At 45.9% G+C, this 16,612-nt stretch overlaps 1 long non-coding RNA gene across 1 annotated transcript in view; it reads right to left on the bottom strand.

Annotated features, from left to right (window-relative positions):
* Nucleotides 1–1,535: 1,535 nt before the first annotated feature.
* LOC121110301 overlaps nucleotides 1,536–16,612 on the bottom strand; it is a 99,638-nt gene continuing 84,561 nt past the window's right edge. The window contains exon 4 of the long non-coding RNA XR_005858643.2: nucleotides 1,536–9,919. This is a non-coding gene — a long non-coding RNA (uncharacterized LOC121110301). The remainder of the gene's footprint in view (nucleotides 9,920–16,612) is intronic.

Below are 16,612 nucleotides of genomic sequence, written 5' to 3' on the forward strand. Positions count from 1 at the left end.
GCCCAGATAACATCAATAAGCAGTCCCAGACTGCCCTGGGCTGTCCATCACCATGCACACACCAAGAAGTCCCCACTCCAGAAGCATCTGCAGCAGAAATAGTTGGGTATTACATCAAAGTTTGAGGGGAAGCCACATTCGTGCCATGGAGACCAGCAAGCTGCCAGCTGGGGGCAAGCAGAACCCTAAGCAACGAGCAGCCCTGAGTCACAGCAGAGACACAGGGGGCTGTCCAGTGCAGCACAGGGCAGGTGCACATGGTCCGTTCCAGCATGGCAGCTCCTATTTCCTGTGAAAGCACAGATTTCATGGTGCAAGACAGCTCTGTCAGACTAAATCAGAATGCAGTAATCAGTGAGCAATTGCCATCTGATATCTAAATACCCCCACCAGCCTTGTCACAGTGCTAGTTCTAAAAACAGACACCTCTGAGAAGGGGAATTTTTTCACCGGGGAGAAGAGTAAAAATCCCCAGAAGTGATAGCAATCGATGCCCGTCCCCAAGGATTTCAGTGTCAGTGACCGTTCCCTGCTGCCCGGTGCTGCTCCTGGGATGAGCCCATGTCCGAGGGATGGGGGCTGCAGGAACCCCATGCCCCTGAACCCCATTCCTTCAAGGCTAGATGTGACTCGGTGACCAAAAGGGCACAGCACCCCATGTCACTTTCCCCGGGAGGCAAGAACCTCTCAGTGCACTTGGTGCCATATCTGCTCCTTTAGGGTAGTTCACGTCTTTCTCCCCTGTATTTTATTTTGTTATTTTTCTGGCAGTCCCCGCCTCTCCTTCCATCCATCTCTTCTTATCACTCCCAAATTACAGATATCTATTTTCAGAGGAGTGCATCGAACAAAATCTTCCTCTGTTTTGTTGGGCTTTTTTTCTCCTTTTTTTTTTCTATTTCCCAACATGGCGGTGCGTTCTTATGCCCACTATCTGCATAAGTCTTTTGTGTATTGCTAATGGAATGCTGGAATCGTGGCAGCTCTGCGCGGGGAATACATGTGAGCAACAATATGCTGACAGACCCCTCGGTGGAATCTAATCTGTTCCAGCTCATGCACTCCTCAGAAACTATTTAACTTTCATTAAACTGTGTTTGATATCAGCTAAATAGAATGCATACGGCACCAATATAGCTCATATGGTCTCATTCATTCGATCACAGCAGTGCTTTTTTCTTATATTTCTCCCACTTGTGTCAGTACCCGGTATGGCTGGGTAAATAGGAGACCTTTGAAGATATAGTTAGTACTCAGATTTCTTTATTCTTTTGTGCTGGTTTCTCAGTGTTGAAACAGTGATTCATGTACGTCTCAGACAGCCTCCATTAATTTCATGTAATGCAGCTTTTATCTCGTAGCTGGGACAACTATCTCCCGCGCTGCTCGCCTTCAGCACCCCTCCCCCCCCCCCCCCCCTCCGCACATACACACACACACATCCCCCCCAGCGCCCCTTTCCCCGGCTCCTTTCGGGGGAATTTACTTCTGGGCTGTTGCCGGAGGGGGGGGGGGGGTGGCAGGGAGAGAAAAAAACAAATGGATAGGCTGGGGCTGCTGCGAAGCGAGGTGGAGATCGCCGTCCGCGCGTCTTCGCGTCTCACGTGGGAGAGAAAAGCAGGGGCGGAGGGGCTTTGCGGAGGGGGTAGGACAGCCCCGGTGGCAGCGATGGGGTATCGGCTTTTTTCACCTATTCACAGTGCGCTCATTTGATTATGAATGCGACGCCGTAGGAGCGCGCAGATTCGGAGAGCGGAGGCGGGAGCGCGGGATGCGCGGGCAGCGCTGCTCCGAACTTCGAGTGGGCAGAGGAACCGAAAAGCACCGTCGGGACCAGGAAGAAAACCCAAATCATCATTTAACGGAGCAAAAATATGAATTCCCCCACGCCAAGCCAGGCGGTCCTTCGGACCCAGCCGCGCTGCAAGGGGGGCTGTCAGCACCGCCAACAAACGGCGCGCCTCAGTTGTAAAGAGATGGAGAGCAAATGCTCTCCTCGTTTTCCTCCTCTAGAATGATGCAAAGGCATTAAGACTTCTTCCTTTCTGGAGGAGGACAGCAGAACGACGTCCATTTCTTTGGGAAAGTGAAAGTGATCACCTTCTGCTTTCTTTAAAGATTTTTTCCCAATTATGCTTTATTATGTCCAAAGGAATAATCACTTTTCTTTTTCTTTCTTTCTTTCTTTCTTTTTTTTTTTTTTTTTCCACATTGCTTAAGAGAAACAACATGAGGTCCTTTGGTAGAGAGAACCCAATTATTTGGGATATTATTTTGTGAAACCTTTTCATTTTATTAGTGCACCAGAGGGTTTTACGTTCGGGAGGCTGAATCCTGACTATTATTACTTTTTTTTTTTTTTTTTTTTTTTTTGGAAGGAACATCTCAGCGGGGCAATTAATTTTGTACATTAGCACCAGCTGCTGCCATGGCACATGGTTTTGCATGGAAAAGAGAGGAAAAGTGGGGCTCTGCCTGAGGCGCTGGGACATTGCGATGCGCGGACACCCAGCGTGGGCTGAGCGCGAGACGTGGGCTGCCTGCTGGGAGGCTGATCCAGAGTTACCTAGATGAGCTCACTGACTTCTCTGCTATAAGTTATTGATCTGATTCGTAGCGTTAACAGACACTAACTGGAAATGCATCCTCCGCTATTGAGTTAGCCTTTATTTTAGCATATTTTTGTCAAAGTAAACTGGCAAGGAGTGACTGACTCTCTGCTGTCCCCCTCCCATGTTCTGTGCAGGCTGGAGGGATGAAGGAACATGTAGGATTGAATGAAGCTGTGAAAGAGATGGGTCTGTGGGTTCTGGAGCCAAGAGCCTGCAGATAGCCCTGTCCCAGTGCTGCAGCAGGAGCGTGCCCAGCATGAGTCAGTGCCTCTGCCCGCAGCAAGCTGTCTGTCCCGCCAACTCACGGTCTGCTACTGGTGAGGCAGTTGCAGCCACAGGCTCTCCTAGCACTGATCTGTTTTAAGAGTGGGGGGGAAATGTATTATCTTAAGTCAGTGAGCTGCAGAACCCCTGCCAGAACCCCCAGCAACTCCAGAGGACAAGCAGCACCTGCAGCACTGCGGTACTGCCTCTGCTTGCCCCATGCCAGGGCTACTCCAAGGAGATGTTGCAGTAATGAGCACTCACAGAATTCATTGCTTGGGGTCAAGCCCTCTGTGACCTTGAACACTATCCCTCAACCCCCCAAAAGCCCACGGTGAAACCCGGTTCCTTTTCTATGGGGGTTTGGTGCAACCCCTGCTTTCACTCCCTGCACCACTGATATCTGCAGATGATACAGCTGTACGGGTCCCACTGCTGGGCAGGTGGAGGCACAGCCAGCACAGGTTCAGGAGATGGTTCCGACCCACCCTCCCCACTCAGCACTTCCCTCACACCTCAGTGAGAACCATGGCATATTGGTGGGTCTCGCTGCCAAGCACTGCGGCCGTGCCCTTTCCACAGCATCCAGCTCCAAATGCGCTGTTGGTCCCTCTCTTGGGGGACCACCTGCACCGGTTGTACATGGCTGACATATGTAGGTACACTAGAAAGCTACCGTCTGCCACTTGGCATGGGACCTCACCAGGGTACCTTTGCTCTTTTGCCACTAAGGGTTAATTTTCTAATGGCTGATTTGCTGCTGAAGCTGGCCAAGTTTTTCATCACCCGCAGAGTACCACAAGCTGTGATTTGGAGCCAGAAAGCACCATTAATTTTCTAAATAGGAAGGATCACATATGTAAACTGTCTGGGTCTATAACCAGTTGGGCAGGTAGAAGGCAGAGAGAAGGAAAGCGGATTTTTTCCCAAGCACGTATATAACACAAACCCAAGGCTGCTCCAGAGTTTCTCAGCACATCTCACGGCTCCCCCTACGCCCCCACCACGCACGCTCCTGGCCTCGCCCGCAGCAGCATGTGTTTTTCCTAGAAAAGGTCAGGGCAATGATTTATCAAGCAGTTATTGAAGTTTTCACATAGGGCAATATGGAAAAGCTACCAGGAAAAAAAAATAAAAAAAAAAACCTCAAGGGAAGACCAAAGAGATGTGATAGAGCACAGCTTGCATTATCTCCCCCAGAACACCACAGGCATGGGGACAGAAGCAGTGCTGGGGGCCTGCAGGGAAGGATGGGCAGCTGGTGTGTGGGCATCCACCACTGAGGGGTGCTCTGGGCTTTAATTAATCAATTAACACCTTGTGCAGGTCGCCTGGAAGGACTTTGGTGGAGGGAAACCACATAGTTCATTATATTAAACAGTGTTAAATATATATAGCATTAAATGTATATCTGAACATACTTTCTGTGATTGTTTCCCCAGGCCTCCCATGCAACACACAGCCTTCCATTGCTCGACCCTCCCTCTGCCTCTCCACCACTCCATGAGTTGCATTTTCCCCAAGGTGATATCGCCATGCATGGCGCAGGGGCACCTGCACCAGGGCCGTGCTTGGGCACCCAAACCAAGGGAGCACTTAGTGCAGCCCACAGAGGATCAGCAAGCCATTGCCAAAGGACATGGAGCAGCAGAGTTATCTACTTTTTCCAAGTTCCTCAGTAAAGGAATGACATAGAGGAACATGATTTTTGTTTATTTTTTTTTTCCAGCTGCCACACAAATATAAGGAACAGGCTGGTCGTAGCCACAATTTCACAGCTGCCTTTGATGGCCTGATCACAAACTCCCAGAATGGCTTGGGTTGGAAGGAACCAGCAGTGGGCTGGTGGGCCCCCACCAGATCAGGCTGCCTAGGCCTCATCCAACCTGTCCTTGAGCATCTCCAGAGATCGGACATCCATAGCTTCTTTGGTCAGCCTGCGCCAGGGTGGCCGCAGAGTGCACCGCACTCTGAGTTAAGAATTTCCCTCTCACATCCAACCTCAGTCTCCCCTCTTTTAGTTTAAAATCTTTCCCCCTTGTCCCATCACTCTCAGATTCTGCCTCTAAGCACCACGGCAGCAGTTGCCCCAGACAGATGCAACCGCCACTGAAGGAATGGGTCCCTAATTAGTTCAATTTTATTTCCCCCCTCCTTTTGGCTGTTTTCCCTCCCAGGGAGGAGCACTACCATGAAAGACACCTCTGAGCCCAGTGGAGCTTGTTCTATGGAGCTCTCCCTGTGATCTCCCCAAGCCTTTAGCGGGGAGTAAGCCTTGAGCTCCCTTTCATGGGCTGCATTGTGACCTGGCTTCAAAGTGCAAGAAGAGGTTCCCCAGCTCCTTTTGTGCTATGCGGTCCCTTAATTGCACTTTTAAACACAGTGTAATTTTTTTAATTAACATTATGGTTTCAGAGGGCAGAGAAGCTTGCACTATGCTAATTACAAACTGGAGTAGTCAGCGTAGAAATTCAAGGCTCTGGTTACCGGGGCCGAATGCAGTTTTTATGAAGGATTTCAAAGATCCTCCATGGGCTCTGTGTTCTGAGTTATCATTAGCATTTGATAACATAAAGAATTTTTATAACATGTGACAGATTTCAATGTGAAGATTTTACCTGATAACTGGAAAATTTACATAAAGACCTTCATTAGCTCTCTGCTCACATTACTGCCAGCGTAAGAACTACGGCATGCTGTCTCCCTGCGAGATGGGGATGGGGAGCCAAAGAATTTGTGCTTTATAATAAAATTTATAGTACGTTACGAAGGGAGGTTATAATAATCCTCAGTGATGTTGGAAATTGGAGCAGTACAAAGAATGAAAGGGAGCACAAGAGGTGGTGGGAAGGGATGTTTCAGGACTGCTGCATGGCAGAGGACAGAGAGCCGCAGTGATGGCAGCAAGGGTGGATGTGAAGCTTCCCAAACGGGTGCTCACCAGCACAAACCACACAGAGCCATGGGCTGCAACCACCACTATTCCCCAGAGCCGCTGCCCACTGCAGACTGCCTGGCTGCATCTTGCAGATGTCTTAGTTCCTAGAGCATTTTGGATTTATTCTCCTCTTCAGTGAACAACTGAAATTGCTCACCAGCACAGAGCCGTGTTGATTGCAAACTTGCCTAAGCAGAAAGCCAAAATAACAGCTTATGCGTGCAGAGGAAGGGAGGACGTGGCCAGACCTTAACAAACCTACATTAGCCTTCTTTCAGATGGCTTCTTTGCCGTGTTTTGATGCACCAGTTCATGAATTTCCTCCCAGGCCAGCAAGACTCCCTAGCACATTCAACTTCAGCTAAGGCAAGACACCCAACTTTTACTGCAGGAGAAGCCAAGCAATCTCCAGATGAGGCAGAGGCTGCACTCCTCAGGTCTCCAACTGTACCATCAAAGCCACATAATTTATTTTACAAGCCTCATATAGTCCTGTTGCATAGGGAAAAATCACACTGTGTTTTCAGAGTTCCCTTTGGAAAGAGATCTCCATTCTTCCCAGTTTTTCAGGCTCAGTGCTTGGAGAAACCAAAAAGCAACCTTAGATCAATGATCAAACTTTCATAGTAGATGGCTTTTATTTTTACAAAATATTTGCTTCCAGCAGAGTGTATCTTAATTTACAAATGCAGAAATCTGTCATTAAGCTTTGACCCAGCTTCATGGCATTGTCAAATGCAATAATGTATCTTTTAATAGTTTTATATCAAGGAAGGATATAACATATCATTAGTTTAAATGTATTTGCAAGCAATTACCCCCACCAGGATATTTGTGAATACTCATGCAAAATTGATGAAATTCTGACATGCTTAAACATTGTTCATTTAGCTCTATTCCTTATGTATAGAAAAAATAGAATAAATAATTCCACTGCCACTTGCAAACTACTGTTCTGTATTTTCATTCTGCTCATGGCTTCTGTCCTGCCTTTAAACTATAGCCTTTGGTGATCATTTGGAAATACAGTTTCATATATGTTTAATTTTAAATAGATGTACTAGATTATTCATTCCTCTTATTATTGTTCAATGCAGTAATTTAAACATGGACTAGATTTACTGCATGTCAGCTGCCTTTCTTTTACGAAATGGGATAAATTATTAAATGAGTAGAGGTTGTTTGACAACGGGTTTTCCAGTACTTCACAAAAGAAAGACCTTTGACATTCAGCTGTCTTTTGAAAAGAATAAAGAGTAAATCAATTAAGTCTCTGTGCTGCAGTTCAAAAACACACTGTTATGGCACATTCTTGCTTACCTCCAAGTTGACTTTGGAAGACTCATCCCAGTGCAGCAGTACCACTGGGGAAATTATTGATTTAATTGTCAGGTTGCCTAGCAAGCAGCACCCTGGCCCAGCTCCCTTAAATACAGCCATTTCTACAACTCCTCCACTCCATCTTCAAGCTACAAAAAGCATTAACATCAAGCTCCACTAATATTTGACACCACGCTGGAAGACTTTCATAAAAGTACTTATTTATGGTTGCATCCAGCAGAGGCTCAGACTTTCCAAGGACAGGGATCTTAATTGCCATCTGTTGAGAATGCTTTGTGTTTCTGAGCTTTCATGTGAGAAGATTTTCAAGAAAGTGGAAAGGACATCAGGTGTGAGACATCAAAAGCTCAGATCCAACTTGGATACCAAGATCTTCCCTTCCAAGGAGAGCCACAAGTTGATGGGAAGCTGCACTGGCAGACCCCGCAAACAGATCTTTTCCTCATCATTTGTGTGGCCTTCACTAAGTGCAGTATTTAACGCAAAGTTTGCAAAGCACTCAAGGTGCTTTGGAAGGAAATGTATCAGTTTAAGATATTAGGTCTGTGAAATGACATAATTTAATCTAAATCTGTAACCCAAACAGAACCTAATTAAAATACAGAGAATTAAAAAAGAAAAAAAAAGTCAATGTAATCAAAACAAAACCTAACTAAAATCTTGTTTTCCTTACCTGCGTTACACAGCAATGCGGTGGCACCAATACTTAGTCAGCAGCCATGTGAACTCAGCAGTGCAACTCTGATTTTTTTTGACTCTGCAGAAATCAAAAATGAAGACTTCTGCTCTGTCAGAATTCAGATTTCTTTGACTTCAGGAAGTGTTCTAGATCTCATGTTCTTCAATTCCCAAGCAACACAAATATTGTGTACAGTTGGGGCCAACACAAGACACAGAGGGAAATCTCTGAAATCACATCCAGAAGCGGACAATTTAGCTTTGGAGTCTGCATCTGTGAAGGATGCTACTGCTGTCGTTAGGTTGGAACTTTGCTCACTTTCAGTATCCCAAGTGATGGGATTTGTGTTGGTTCCTAAGGGAACTTGCTTCTTCCTGGAACCCTTCTATGCTGTCCACTCCCAGGTTGCTACTCCTCAGCCTTCCCTGCAAGAGTTCTGCAAGCAGCATGATAGCACACAGGAGGTCTCTGGGCCTGAGGAGTCCCCCGCAGACCCATGTGTGGGCTGTCATGGCTGTGGCTGCCATCATGTTAGACGAAGATGCATGCATCTTCAAGCCAGATATTATTTAAAATTTAATATACATATATAAAGTTACCTCTTCTCATAAATCATCACCATGCTGCAGTATTTTGCCTCATAGCAGAAAAATGAGTGCAGCAAATGTAGGGTTTGCAACTGAGTATTTTAGGGATGAGAATGAGGAAAGCAGCTCACCAGGATTTTGCAAACTCTCCAGTACCACTTTAAAGTATTGCTTGCAGAGAAAAGGTTAAATGAGGTTTAAGTGCAATGTAATAAACCTTCACTGTTCATAAAGTCGTGTGATAAATGCGCGTGCTGTTGCTCCGGATAAGAACACCAGGGTCGGAAGGCAAAGAGGGGAGGCGACGGCCCTGGGGAGATGCTCCAGCCCACCCATGTAGTACTGGGTAACTTCTCATCCACTGCAGATGCACTGCTTGCTCAAAACAAGGGAATTCTGACATTTGCTGTTTGCCTCTGACTCTGAGCACAATGCGACTGCCTCCTGCATGCATCTCTTGCATGCTTAATCCTGTTGCAAAAAGGGGACCAGGGGCAGTTTTGGCACTTGTTTGGGAACAGGGCTTGCCAGGACCCTAGAAGTGAAGGACAACTGCAGGGGCTGGAGCCAATCCTGCTGTGGTCAGGAAGCATCTCAATGCAGCAGAGAGCCCGAGTCTGCAAATGCATCTTCTAACGGCACTTGCAGGGGATCAGAATGGAGCATCAATTATTATTGCTATTTTAAAGTGAAACTCTGATTGCTAGGGGCATCCCAATTTTATTGAGCTCATTTTATTTTCCCCACATTTATTTGAATAATATGTCCTCTGCTTGCCATAAAAAATGCCATATACCCCATTGCCACAAGTAGCAGATTATATAAGCATAGCATTGTCCTGATGACTTCAGAGATGAATCCATTTGTTTACAGAATTTCTCCAGAATTTGTAAGATTTGTGATTTAGAAAATGAATCAAAAATGAAACCATCTTTAATCTTTTAGACTAGATACCAGGAAGAAATTTTTACTGTGAGGGTGTTGAGACACTGGAACAGGTTGCCCAGTGAGGTTGTGGATGCCCTCTCCCTGGAAGCATTCAAGGCCAGGCTGGATGGGACTGAGCAACCTGTTCTAGAGGAAGGTGTCCACGCCTATAGCAGGGGGTTGGAGCTAGGTGATCCTGAAGGTCCCTTCTAACCCAAACTGTTCTATGATTCTATGATTCTGTGTGGTGTGGAGCTCTAGTGCTTGCAGATTTGATTCATGAGGTATGGAAGTGGTCAAAGGATAATAAACCTGTTTAAAGTAAGTAAAAAGAACAATAACAAAGCATAAATTTTCAATGTCTCCTCCCTTTGGGTCCTCAGAAGCAGGGCAAATTTAGCCCTGATGTAGGCTAAAATGCAATGCCAAGCTGCTTGAAACCCCACCTTACCAACATTTGAAGAGCATCAGTCCGCTTCCGCACATAATGAGTGTGATGTTGGTGTCAGCAGGGAGAGCCTTGGGAAGAGCAGGACCCAGAGGTCCTGTGGGGTGGACAAAGGCAGGTATCCTGGTGACATAAGGGACAAGAGGGAACAACCAGGTCAAGGACCTCTCGCTCATCCTCTGAAGCACAAGGATACAGGAGAGACTGTGGAGACTTAAAAATACACCAAAGTCTGATGAAGAGTGGAGTAAATGGGGGAAGGATTTAATTCCTTGGTGATGAATGGAGCCCAGATGCTCCAGCTGGTGAGAAGAAAAAGGGGTTTCCCCCATGAGACATCTAACAATAAGGACTTTACATCAGCAGCACATCAAGAAACAACATTACTCTAAGTGCATTAAAAAAATGAAGGAAAAAAAAGAAAAAGAGTCCTATTAAGAGGTTTCTTTACAGATTGTATACTTCAAAACCAACGCACACAGAGGCCATGCAAATTGCTGTGGTGTCCATTGAGCATGAAGAACCATGGTGGGAAAGACCAGGCATTTTCAGGAGGGGATTATTTCCCCTTCCCTGTGCTGCAGAATGCCCATGGCAGGCAAGTCATAAACCACGAGCTCCGTATGAGTGCTGGCAAATGTTCAGCTGCTAGTGGGGCATTGCACAGGCAAGGTGCCTGTTAGTGTAAGAGCCCCGCCATAAATTGTGTGGGGTGTTTTTTTTAACAGTAATTTCCTTCAAATTGGATTGTCGTCATGATCAGAGAGTCATTTACTGGAAGCAATTGCTAATTACACACGTCCCCTGTAGGGAGGATGTACAGCAAAATGAGCATTTTGGAGGGAATTCCTTGTTTCCTACAGTTTCATCCATGGACATTTTCCATCAGGGCAAACTCCGAAGTTCCTCTTCATTTGACTTCAGCGAGAGCGTTGGCTCAGCGCAGCCCTGTGAGAGTCCACTGTGTATGTTTTGGTCAATTACAAAACAAAACATGAGAACAGACACTCTTTGAATCACTCTAACAATCCCATAGGATACCTCGTTCCTTCTGCCGACAACTGAAGTATTTCCTCTCAGCCTGCTCCCACCTTGGCATTCACTAGTCAATCTGGCATGGCTTCCCTCCATCTCTCGGGAGTCCATTGCATCACCTTAAGTTTTGCTTCGCTCAGTTTCATCTCATTACTCCTTCCACTTAAAACACCCCAAGGTAAATCATCTTATAGATATGTATAGGGCATGTATTTCTGCAGTGACGTGCTGCTGTAGCCATGCTGTCCCTCACCCTTTGCATACTCAGGGCCAGGTAAGACAAGGCACTGCTTTCAGCTGACCTGTGAACCTTCACCCTGGCACAACTCAGCCCAGCTCCAGGTGGGAAGGTGCCCAGAACACCACACATTCTCCAGCACCTACAGGCCTGAAGCACCAGCGTGTCCACATTTCAGGACAGAAAGGACATCAGAAAGAGTGCTGTCCACCAGCATTCACAGTTCTACAGTTTGAGTATCTTGCTTCGTCTGCAGGCTCATGGAAGTACTTGCTAGAGAAATATCCTCTCACTTCTTTCACTAAGGTTACAGGAAATCCACAGAAGAAAACATTTAGAAGGCACAAACCTAAAGAGAACTTTGTGTCCCCTCCTTCAGATCAGACAAAACAAAACACATCACCCTGATGACTACAGTACTATGCTTCAGGACTTGCAGGAGAGAAGGAACCTGGTGCAGGGAACAATCCCATATGGACAGAATTTCATTTAGAGCAAAACTGAACCAGGGTGATGCAACGAGAATAAATTCTGAAGTTAAATTTCATTGGAACAGAGCGAGTCAATTATTCACTGCAAAGGAAAAAGTTGTTCTGAACTGTTACTTTACATTATATTCCTAATTATAAGAGGAAGGAAACACATAATTGGAATGAAACCCTTTTGATTTATTGAACCAGAACATTTTGACTAATTCAAAATAGCATGTCCTAGAAATGTGTTTTTCACAGGCAATTTCAACTTGGTGCTTTTGTTCCAATTCAGAACAAATCTCTATGATGTGAAATCACAGATTTCCCAGTTAAACAGAAAGATGATGTATGAGAAAAGCAAGAAGCTCGCACAACACTGGTGGTGATATTACGCTCAACTCCCCCCTCTAGCAACTTCTGAGTAGGTTTAGGACCTCTGAATTGACAAAACAAAGCACTGGATGCAGGAAGAAGCAGGATATTCGTGAATATGCAGAAGACAGAGAGGAAATATGGTTCTCTTCCTCAGTATAGATACATCATCAACTGTGTGTATAGGGATGCATAGCAACACTTGAGGAGACTGGGTGAGACTCAAACTTCATTTAATGTGGCTGTCAAAGATCATTGACAAGGCATCCTCATTGATCCTACCACTAGATTGAGGCACAGCTGTGCTACAGAGATCTCAAAGCAGAGGTCCTGCAGCCAAACTCAGATGGTTACTGCCAGCCATGCCATAGGGCTCTGCTGCGGACCTCTGAAGAGCAAACACTAATTGGAACACTAGCCATGCTAGCATCCCTAGCCATGCTGAGCCAACCATGCAAATTCATGGGCTGTGTGGGTGAACCTGAGCTACAGGAGGTGAACCCATGGCCAACTTCCACCTCGTGAGCCAGAATTCAAGCCTTGGTTCTGCTGCAGAAACAGAGGAGTTATTCCAGGGCTTTCTGGGTTCCTCCCTATGCTTCCAGAACCCATTCTCACTGCACAGCACAGAGTTGGGGAGGTGATGCATTTCCATCCCTCTCATTGTTTGTACTGAAAGGGAAAACATGACCGGGCTATCGAGTGGTTAACTACACAACTGCTACCTAATGATCCTAATTTGCATGATTTTAATAATTATGAGTAAAACCAAACTGTTAAGTTGCACTTTCTGCTTCAGCAAAACCGAGCTATAATTGTGTAGAGAATAATTTTATGGGTGAAGTGTGCCCTATATTATAAGAGATTAGAATAAAGTGCTCTAATATTCAATGTCTTAGCAGGTGCAGGCACTTACCTGGGCAATTAAAATCTTTTTAATATACAAATCACAGCCAATGAGACTATTGGCATGACAAACTGGATCTTTCTGAACATATTGTGTTTGTCTAAAATAGATTTTTGTTTGCTAGCAATAATTTCTCTAACTTCTGTTTGAAAGAGGAAATGAGTGATGCGGACTAATATGCAGAAGATTCTTAAAATGCTTGTATTATATCACTGCTGTAAAAGTATCTACACGTCCCTTTCTTTGTGTAATACATGCCCTCTGATTAATATATCCTTTTATAAATATACCACATATAACAATTGACCTATTTCAATCTTATATTTCCTGGGGAGTACTGGGCTGGGGTGAATAGAATTTGGCCTTGAATTAACAAGGAGATCATGAAAAGCATATGAAATTTTCTTTAATTGATTGATTCATTAAGTTCATTAAATGCCCTCCTTTGTGCTCAGAGTATTCTGTAAATGTGGGAAGGTAAAATAGGTGCGATGTCTCCTGTGAAATTCATAGGAAAATATTTTCCAGTTATCCCTGAGCAAGAAAAAGAAAACAGGACTCCACCAACAACCAGACCTGCATATAAAGGCATGCAATATTACAGTTTCACATCTTTGCTTCCATTTGAAATGCCATGATTTTGAACCTAAACACCTGAAATTTCAAAAAGAATAAAGGCAGAGACACATGGATTACCACCTGCGGCCCCCAGCTCTCCCTCACACCCAGAATATCACTTCTCAGCATTTTATGCTCCAAACATAGACCTCTCTCCAGGCAGGGCAAGCACTGTTGGCAGCCTCTCCATACCTGGGCATCACCCCCAGACAGCTGCCTCCAGGGAAAGGGATAGTGGGATGTGCTGCATCGCCTGGGTCTGTATCTGCAGCCATGAGGATGTGCCAGCCCCATTCTGGCTGCACCAGGGAGCATTTTGCCTTCCCAGGGGAGCCGGTGGTTTCTACACAGCTCTGTGTAGAAATGGGCTGCAAATACTCTCAGGTGCTCAGGGCATCGTTTGGCCACCCCAAGGCCCCACAGAGCTCTGTGAGTCCAGGCCTCCCACATCACTGTCCCTGGAGCTGTTCAAGAACCATGAAGATGTGGCACTGAGGGACACAGTTTAGTGGGCACGGTGAGGACAAGCTTATGATTAGACTTGATGATAGTACTTTTCCAACCTTAATGATTCTATTCCTCTGCTTTAGGCTTGCTCTTGTTAAATCATAAACATGGGGAAAATCCCTGAAGTTGCCAAGTGCCTCAATTAAAAGCAGAATAATAATAACACAAGTTCCAAGCCTCTCTGCTTCTGCCGCAGAAGCAATTTAAAACTGAGCTTTGATTCATACATAAGCTCCTCCTTAGGTCCTTCAATATCCAGACACACTGACATGCCTAGGACCAACATTTTTCTTCACCATTTCCAAGTTTGCTGGAAATCGCACCTCTGCAGCTGCTTTACATACTTTTTGCGTCCTCATTTCTCAGCCAGAAGTCTTTCACTATAAACCCACTTGTTAATTATTTGGATATTTGTGCTCAAGTCAGCAGACAATTAAGTCTCTGCCTAATATTGCACATGTAGTGTGGCTGCTGGGGACCATGTAAAGATAAGCATGTTCCTATGCACTGTGCTGAATTACCTGCAGAAGCTGTCCTTAAACAAGCTGCTTTTATGCAAGTGCAGAATTGCCTTTGGATAGGAAAGCAGAGAACAGGCAGGTATTTACCAAGTTGCTTAAACACCCTGCGAAAGGAATATATTGTTTTTAACAAAAATACTCAACATTTGGCTGAGATACCTGGAATAACAATGGAACAATAAACAAGAAGTATTTTTGTAACTTAGTTTGATGAAACTCAGTTTGAATCTTAGTTTCACCTCTGGCACTGCCCTTCAGAAAGCTGGCCACTGGCACATCACTGCCTCCTTCCATAGCATAAGCACAGGGTGCCAAGTGCTGCAAGATACAGGCACAGGCCTAGCATGGCTTCTCCAGCATGCTGCCCTACAGGAAAGCCATTTGCAGGAGGAACCAGCAGCCAAACATAGTGGCACAAGGCATGCCATCCCACAAAGAGCTGAATCACAGAATTACAGGGGTTGGAAGGGACCTCAAGAGATCCCCGAGTCCAACCCCCTGCTAAAGCAGACACCCTACATTAGGTTGCACAGGTAGGCATCCAGATAGGTCTTGAATATCTCCATAGAAGGAGACTCTGCAGCACTTCTGGGCAGCCTGCTCTGCTTCCACACATTTGTATGGAACTTCCTACTGTAATGTAATAGAAAGCACAGCAATGACAACAGAGCAGCAAGGTCCTAGGCTGCAGCATGTGAGGATTTGCTCAAATGTAACAGGCACAGAAATAAAGGAAAGAAGCTGCTTACCTTCAGAAGGCCTCAGGTGTGCAGGGATCTCCAGATGAGGTATCCTTGCCTCCACTGCCAACCCTTACATGAGGTCTGGGAAGGGTTGCATCTTGGCTCCAGCCCTTCCAGTCACTCAGGTACGTTGCATGCACCTGAGCTCTCCTGGGTTGGCCCTGCCTTCCCGCCCGGTGCTCAATCACTGTTCCAAGCTCTGACATAGCATTTCTGCTACACCTACGTTCAAGTTTGAGACCGCTGCTCCTTGTCCTCTCGCTATGCACCCCTGAGAAGAGCCTGCCCTCATCCATTTGCCTCCCATCTCCCTTTAGATATTTATATACATTCATCAGTTCCCTCCTCAGGCTTCTTTTCCCCAGGCTGAACAGACCCAGGTACCTCAGTGACACAAAACAAGAGTGGAAGCAAACCGGAAGAATATCGCATTTCCAACCGTAACGCAGGCCTTTCTGTGCGATACTCAGAAGCATTCTAAGGAGCTCTGTTCCCCAGCCCCACCACCAGACACACACGTTCCCCGCGAGGCCCTGCTGTCGGGCAGCAGCAATGCTCTTATGGACTAGGAACCGCTCCAGAGGAGACTTGTGGAGCAGGGCTCCTATAGAGCCCCATGGCTGGGCAGCCTGCCCGCAGCACGGGGTGCCTCCTGCTGCCCTGCCCGGGGGCTCCGGCAGCAGTTTGCGGCGGCCCCCACCTCCACCGCCCGCCGGCTGCCTGACCTCGCGGCGCTGGTGATGCATTGTCCCGTCACCCTTGCCGTTTACAGCAAAAAAGCTATTTAGCCGGTGCCTGCAACCCTTCAGCTCACAGTGCCTTGACAGCAGAGGTTATAGGGAAAAAAAAAAAAGGAGAGAGGGAGAGAAAGAAAGAACAATGTGCAATCGGCACTGCATTAGAGATGGAAAAAGTACTTAAAGCCTGCAACATTCATCAAGGCTGAATACATAAATGCCACATTTTGAATAAGCCAAGCAAAAGACAATGACAAAGGAAAGGCGCGTTGCTTCAGGAATCTCTATCATTTTCATTTGCTGCTGTCAGGAACCTGTTTTTTGCCTCTCACTCTATCAGCCATTATAGCATTAATGAAGTAACCTCACATAGTTATTGACTGGCTTGTCAGAGTCCCTGCCTGATCCCTTAATAGAAACCATTGGTCTTCAGTTAAAAATGGGGTGAGCTGGGAGGTGCTGTGGGCATGTGCTGAATTTCAAGTGCACTCCTGAGGTTATCAAAAGCCATGAAATGCAAATTATTATATTTTTTAAACACACAGATTTCATGCAACTGAGCATATAAAATTGACTAATACTGTACTTTATGCATTCCTAATAATGTTTCCAAATATGCTCTGCATATGATCTTTCCCCAGAAAGTTGTGGGTGGTATTTGAATA

Source organism: Gallus gallus, chromosome 3 (genome assembly GCF_016699485.2).
Source record: "Gallus gallus isolate bGalGal1 chromosome 3, bGalGal1.mat.broiler.GRCg7b, whole genome shotgun sequence".
Classification (NCBI taxonomy): Eukaryota; Metazoa; Chordata; class Aves; order Galliformes; family Phasianidae; genus Gallus; species Gallus gallus.